Below are 7,065 nucleotides of genomic sequence, written 5' to 3' on the forward strand. Positions count from 1 at the left end.
GGGGGGCCTTCGGGTCTTGGGTATAAAGCTGTCAGTCATCACCTTCATTCTGGAGGCGCAGTGGTTTTTTGAGCTCTTGTGGTTCAAAATACGTATCTTTATTTACTTTTACTATGCGATTAGGTAAATAACCGGCTGTAAGGCAGAATATAACACTGGTGACAAAACTTCTGATTTCCAAGTTGTGAAAGTTCCCTTTTTTAAAATATTTATCAATAATTAAAAGAAACCAAAACCAAACAAACCCCCCAAAAACCCACAACACAAACTTCAGAGCAGATTTTGAAGCTTGACCAATGCTAAGTTCAGTAGGTCAGGTTCCCAGCATATATGCTTTCAAACTAGAATGATCGTCTGGAAACTTCTGGTTCCATATTTTACATCAGTGAGCCATATGATAAATGGAGATGGGCAGGGTCGTTTATATTGCCAAGGGCAAAAATAAAAGGAAGTAGTGTGAAGAAAGTGTGCCCACTGCTGTAATGACTGGTGAAGCAGTAGGGGTTTGAGGCAGAAAATCAAATTGATAAAAAGATTTTTTTCCACCTAAGAAACTTCTGTCTGACAGTAGCAGGAAATGATCCTTTGTCATCTGTCTGCTACTCCCACAGCTGCTCTTTTTAAACAAAAATAACTAGTCCAAGTATGACGTGTGCCATTATTGATCTTACAGTATTTCTTAGGTGTTTTTTGAACACTTAAGATCTCAGATAGGAGTCAGGGACATGGATTGACATCGATTTGATTGTTTGTCTTATAACTTTCTATATTTTAGAAGCCTTTGTTAAGTGAGTTCACTAGCTTCTAGCACTAACAAATGGGAGTATTGCACAGGTGTAATAAGCCAGGATTGAGGCACACAGTGGATTAAAACTTTATGCTGCAGTATGGTTTGTACAGTTGGATTGCCAATATGATATTCTGTCCCATGAGGCTTCTGTTGGAATATGATTTTAGCATAGCAGTCCATGTGCCTGGATTGTGATCCAGTGTTACATATGGGTTGAAGCTCTATGTTGTGCAGAATATAATATAATATAAACACAGTAACTTCTTAAAATAACTTTCTTATTTCATATAGCTGTATTACCAAGTCTTAAATTTTGCTATGATAGTGTCTTCTGCCCTTATGATATGGAAAGGGCTGATCGTCATTACCGGCAGTGAAAGCCCTATTGTGGTGCTCAGGTAAGTCAATGTAAAGGTTTTTTGTTCAAGTCTAAATACTGTTTTGTCCTCGGTCTCCTCCATTTCCTATTTGGATAGATTTGGAGTTTGAAATCTCACCTACTTGAAGTACTCAAATACTTATTTTCTTCTAACTCTGTTTTTGGACACTTAGCAGAGACTGCTTTTGTAGTTGCAGTCAAGTATTCACCAAAGTTTGTAGAAGCAATTGATAGAGTGCTATTGATAGAGTGCTATATAAAGTGCCAGTCCTGCAGGCCCCTGTGTGCTGATCAAATGCATGAGGTTAAGTGCATGTTCATGTCAGATTCAGCCTTGAATGAAGAAATTGAATGTGTCAGCAAGGAATATATGCAGTAAATAACTAATAACATGAACAGATGATTTCCAGTAAAATACTGTTATGGGATCTGTGATCCTACCTTAAAGGTTGTTACCAAAAGATACTATGGCTGGCCTTGAAAAAAGGAATGAATTTTCTGATCATTATTATTGAGCACTGATGTAAGCATAACTCTTGCTCATGTGCATTAAACTCTTTCTATGTAGAGGAGTACTTCCTGATGTACTATCAAACACTCGGGTTTTTCACTAATGGATTGGTTTTCTTAACCAGAGTGATTCCCTTCGTTCTTTCTCATAGCTACAATAGAGTTACTTTTCTCTACAGCCTCTTTCATTGAGGCAGTCAGTCAGTCTTCCACAGGCTGGCTCAGCTTAGGACTTATTGAGGTTTGGGTTATAGTGTAGTGTTACTGAGTGGGTGAAGCTACAGATTTCAGTTAAAATCATGAGCTTATCTGTACAAATTAAATATTCTTTATTTTCATGGTGGTTCTTTTGTTTACCATAATGCTAATAAACTCTTTTTGCTTATAGTGGCAGCATGGAACCAGCTTTTCACAGGGGAGACCTGTTATTCTTAACAAATTTCCATGATGACCCAATCAGAGCTGGTGAAATAGTTGTTTTTAAAATTGAAGGCAGAGACATTCCAATAGTTCACGGAGTAATCAAAATACATGAAAAGTAATGCAACTTGGCATTTTCCTTGTTTCTAAATATATTTTCCTTCACTATGACTTTCACTTATATTTTAATTTTGGTAGTATTCTATGAAAAAGGCAAGTGAGGATATGTGGTGTGCTTTTGTCCCCAGTTCTGTGTCCCACTTCTTGAGACCCTGACTCCTGTCCCTCAGCAAAGTTGCTCAGGTTCAAAGTAGGTAAACCTTTGTCAAAGAGTCCAGTAATATGAGTGGTACGTGTTATTTTTGCCAGCAGTAGTGATACATATGGGAGCAGAGTCCACCTGTGTACTGACTGTTACAGAATTGGGATTTTGGTTATGAGGAATAGCTACCTCCTAAAAGCAAATCCCTGAAAGAAGGTGAAGATTCAGAATCAGAACTATAGATCAAGTCTGACAAGTGTGTGATCTTTGCTAACTGAATTTTTCCAGGAAAAGACTTGACTTGGAATGAAAGAAGAGATTCTTACTCTTTTTGTGCCTGTTAGTCACAATGCCAACAGCAATTCATGCTGAAAAGCAACAGGTAGATTAGTTTTTACCTTTATTCCCCATCCCTAGTATAATGAACAGTTCCCTCTCAAAGAGCAACAGGTCTGTTTCTAATTCTACACAGCGAAAAGCTAACCTGGAGGTGGCAAGCATTGACATATTTGCTCCTCAGGAGGTCCTGGCCATGCACTTGAGGTGTTAATCTTTTGAGTAATATGTGTTCTTCAATGCATTTTTTTTAAAAAATATGTACATTCAAGAGTTGCCTCTTTCTTTTTAATACCTAATTTATCTTTGTAAAAAACCAAAACAAAACCACCAAACCACACCACAACAAACCCTGTTTCTTGAAATAATTACTTGCAATTAGCAGCTTATTGAGCAAAATAATTTTGAAACCTGTAAACTTTATTTAAATAGGAGTGTTGAACTGACATCTCCTGCACATATGACTAACGCTTGAAAGGGAGTGAAACATGGCAGGCTTTCTAACAACAGTGGTTGAGTTATATCATGTTCAAAACATAGTGTAAGGTTTGTTCATTTGAAACGTTGGGGAAAGGTTATGATTTGGGTGTGTTCAGGACTTTAAACCTCTATTCCTACAAAAAGGACTGAGCCCCTTCCATGTCTGGAACGTGGGCTCTGGCTCCAGGGGAGCAGCCTGGCTCTCTGAGCTCTGCAGGCACTCATCCCCGAGGGGGCAGACTGCCACCTCCTGAAGTGTTGCCACCGCTTGGATTTCTCTGTACAACCCTCTAAAAATCCCATGCAGTGTTTTGTCTGCGTGATGTTATTTAAAAATTGATTATGTGTCTTTATTTGCCACGTTAATAAGTATCAAATGTTAATGAGGTTTTGCCAGGAACTCACTTTAATTATTAATGGGTGAACTAAAACTGTATTGCAGTGTTAGTGACAAAATACTGAATTTGATGTGGACTTACAGCTATTTTAGAGGCTCTTCAATATTTATTTCCATCAAAAGGAGGACAAAGTTTTATTTTGACATAAATATGATTGCTAAGAGGTGAACAAGTGTATGGAACTTGGAATAAATTGCCTAAAGCACTGTATTATTATACCACTTTCTTTACTAAGGGAAGATTTTTAGAGTACCTCATGTGAAATTTTTGCTTCAAATTCAGTTAAATTTGTTCTCTAATGTGTGATGACTTCACAGAATCTTATTCCACAATTGGGGGGTGGGCTGGACACACCACACCCACAAACAAAACCCCTGTCAAACAACAAAAAACCCCACCTGAAAACAAAAACTACAAAAAAAACAATCCAAACCCTCTTAGTAGGGTGTTATTCAGTATTTCAGAGTTAAATTCTGTTCTGTTGGAAACGAAGAGGGATGGGATGGGTTTTTTTTCCTAGATGGGCATGTACTGCTTTTGTTAAAAGTTTAGTTCCTGCTCTAGATGGACAATGTCCTGTTGGTGTTTGTTGTGTAATTGTTTACATCATATGACAATCTAGGAGTGTTTTAAAAAACACTTCTTGTCAAAATCTACTGACTTTGTCAGTAATGTTAATGGTTTAATAGTGTTTGTTAAATAAGCTGGACAAGCAGGTCTGGAAGTAAACATTGTTATCTACTGATGTAGCACTTTTCATCTTCATTGTGCTTTGTAGATGTTAATTGAGATTTTTAAGTGGTATTTAGTTTTTCTCTTGTTGCCTTCTAGAGAAAATGAGAATATCAAATTTCTGACTAAAGGTGATAATAATGAAGTTGATGATAAGAGGTTTGTACAAAGAAGGTCAGAGCTGGTTAGATAAGAAAGATGTTGTTGGAAGAGCAACGGGGTAAGTAATGTAAACTGTCTATGTTTTTTGTAACTAAAATAGAACACTTTAAATTTAAATCAGTTCTACTGTCAATGCAAACTAGATCTGGTATGGGGTTGGTTTCTTTAATCTCTAAATAAAATAGTAATGAAAAAAACCTACCTGAAAAAGTTGCTTTCTGAAGTTCTCTCACTGATGCGGAGAATGGAAATTAATTTCTTTGAAGAAATAGCACATCTAACATAATTCACCAGTAAATACAGAATTAACCAGCTTGTCCTTGTGACTGCTAGAAATTACTCGGAAAGTATTTCCATATTCCACAGGAATTTTGTGCAAGGTTTGAGCTTCTGAGTTTGTCCCCTTCCCCAGTTGAGATGAAATCTTTAAGATTGTTTTTTTTTTTTCCTTTAGATGAAAGTTTAATCAAGCTATTTGAGAAAAATAAGTTTTATTTTGCATTCAGATTTGTGTTAGTGACAAGCATAAATTATTGTTTTACACTGTTCTTATTTGGAATGCTTTTGCTTAGAGCCTCTGGCAAAGTGTCGTTTGGGCTACTAGAGTCTTAAAGCATCTGAGATTAATGTCGTAGGCTAAACCCCATACAAAGCAGGACTTCTTGTACCACAGTATATACTTGTGTGTTTTCTTGCCTAATCTAAGAGTTCCATAAATTGTCATAAATATAGGGTTAACTTGCATAACAGTACAAAATACTCTTCTGCAAGAATATTTATTTGCTTGGGTTTGTGTGGGCTGTGGTTTTTTTTTTCTATATTTTATAGAAAACTATTTTATAGTTTAAATTCAAGTAAAGGTAGTAAGAATCTTGCATGTAAGAATATATGTTAATCCATTTGCTTCTGTGGTTTGGTACCTAATGTAAGATGAGCTGTGGTTTCTTGATTATTTTAGCTTGCCTGTTATCCAGTAGTATTTGTAATCGTTTGAATACATATAATTTATAAGAACGACATAAGTTAATTGTATATAGCTGTGTTGCCTATTTATAATGAATGTGATCACATTAAAATATTCCTGTAATTCTGTAAGAGCACAGTGCTATAATTGTGTACTCATCTAGAAGGTGTAATGTTGGAGGGAGCACACTTTGAGCAATTTGCTATTTCAGAGCTTCTGTGAAGAGAATTTATAACCACTTTATTCCGTTTTCTTTTGCAGTATGCTCTTCTGGCAGTAATGGGAGCGTACATACTGCTGAAATGGGAATCCTAAAAAAGTTCCTCTTTTAAGAACAAAGTTAAATATACAGGGGGGGGACACACCTTGTATTTCAGATGTTCTCATTTCTGTATACAGAAAAAACTGTCCAAGCTTTTGTCTTGTCTAAATAAATTATACACCTGATTAATAAAGATTTTGGCTTAACTAGTTCAGTTCTGAGAACATATTGTTCTCTTCTATCATACAATAACTGAATAGTGTTAAACATGAGTTTTAAAATGAAAATCAATTTTTTACTGATAATGGTCTTATATGAAATGCTCAATTTTTATCTTCTTGCCTTCAAATGTCAGTGTTGTACCTTCAACAAAGCAGAACTTGTTTTCCTCGCTTGCCTTGTTTTTGTAGCTTTGATAGCAAAAAGCATCATGCTGTTGTTCCCTATGGAATTCTGTTTCTTCTGTAATCCTTTACCACTACAAAGATGTACTGTTATACAATAATGGCACCTCTTCTGTTGTAACAGCTAGTGCTGAAAGACAACTGCTGCATTTTTCCAAGTAATATTACTTTTTTTGTGGCCTACTAAGCAGTTTTCATGAGAAACTGTATCATGAAGTTACTTACTTTGTGTCAGATTGCAGTAAGGATACCTAAATTATTCTGACATGCCATTTATTATACTCAATTTTATTTCTATGCAATCTCCTGAAAGTGTGCCCTCACAGTTATGGAAAAAAATAATTTCATTTCTGGAGACAGTATATATCATCCCCCTTCCCCAGTATTGCTGAAATTGGAATTTGTTCCTATCTTCCTGGTTTTAGCTGGATGCCTTGATCTGCTAATTGCTTCCACCAAAGCAACTTTAGTCAGCTGTGTACAATAACTTGTTCACCTGTATAGGTAATCTGCTTTCTCTGAGATAAACAATAGCTTTTGTTCAGCTAGTAGGATCAGATGCTGTAATCATAAACCTTTTATGTAAACATGAAAAGTCCTGCCTCTGTGGGAAGGGTATAAAGATGGAGTCAGACTCTTCTCAGTGGTGCCCGGTGGCAAGGCAAGAGATTCTATTCGAAACAAAAAAAAACCCACCTTTACTGTGCAGGTGGTTGAACACTAAAACAGGCTAAAAACCATGTTAAAACCACTAAAACACGGTGCAGATATTCTTATGTAGGATAAATATTCCCCCCCTCCTTCCTCCCTAGATTTAGGAATCTCACAATAGTTTCTGAAGAACTTGTCACAGCATTTCAGTTGACAGCTAGCAAGCTTAACCTTTCCATGAAGAAATACATCAGTTAGCTGAGTGGTGACTGTCTGGGACAGTTTGGCTGCCTGTGAATGCTTAGGACCTACTCA

General features: G+C 36.4%; 1 pseudogene; it reads left to right on the top strand.

The window, feature by feature from the left end:
* The first annotated feature begins 1,108 nt into the window (after nucleotides 1-1,108).
* LOC104505670 lies at nucleotides 1,109-4,527 on the top strand (annotated as a pseudogene).
* Nucleotides 4,528-7,065: the final 2,538 nt, after the last annotated feature.

This window comes from Eurypyga helias, unplaced genomic scaffold, assembly GCF_000690775.1.
Source record: "Eurypyga helias isolate BGI_N326 unplaced genomic scaffold, ASM69077v1 scaffold42566, whole genome shotgun sequence".
NCBI lineage: Eukaryota > Metazoa > Chordata > Aves > Eurypygiformes > Eurypygidae > Eurypyga > Eurypyga helias.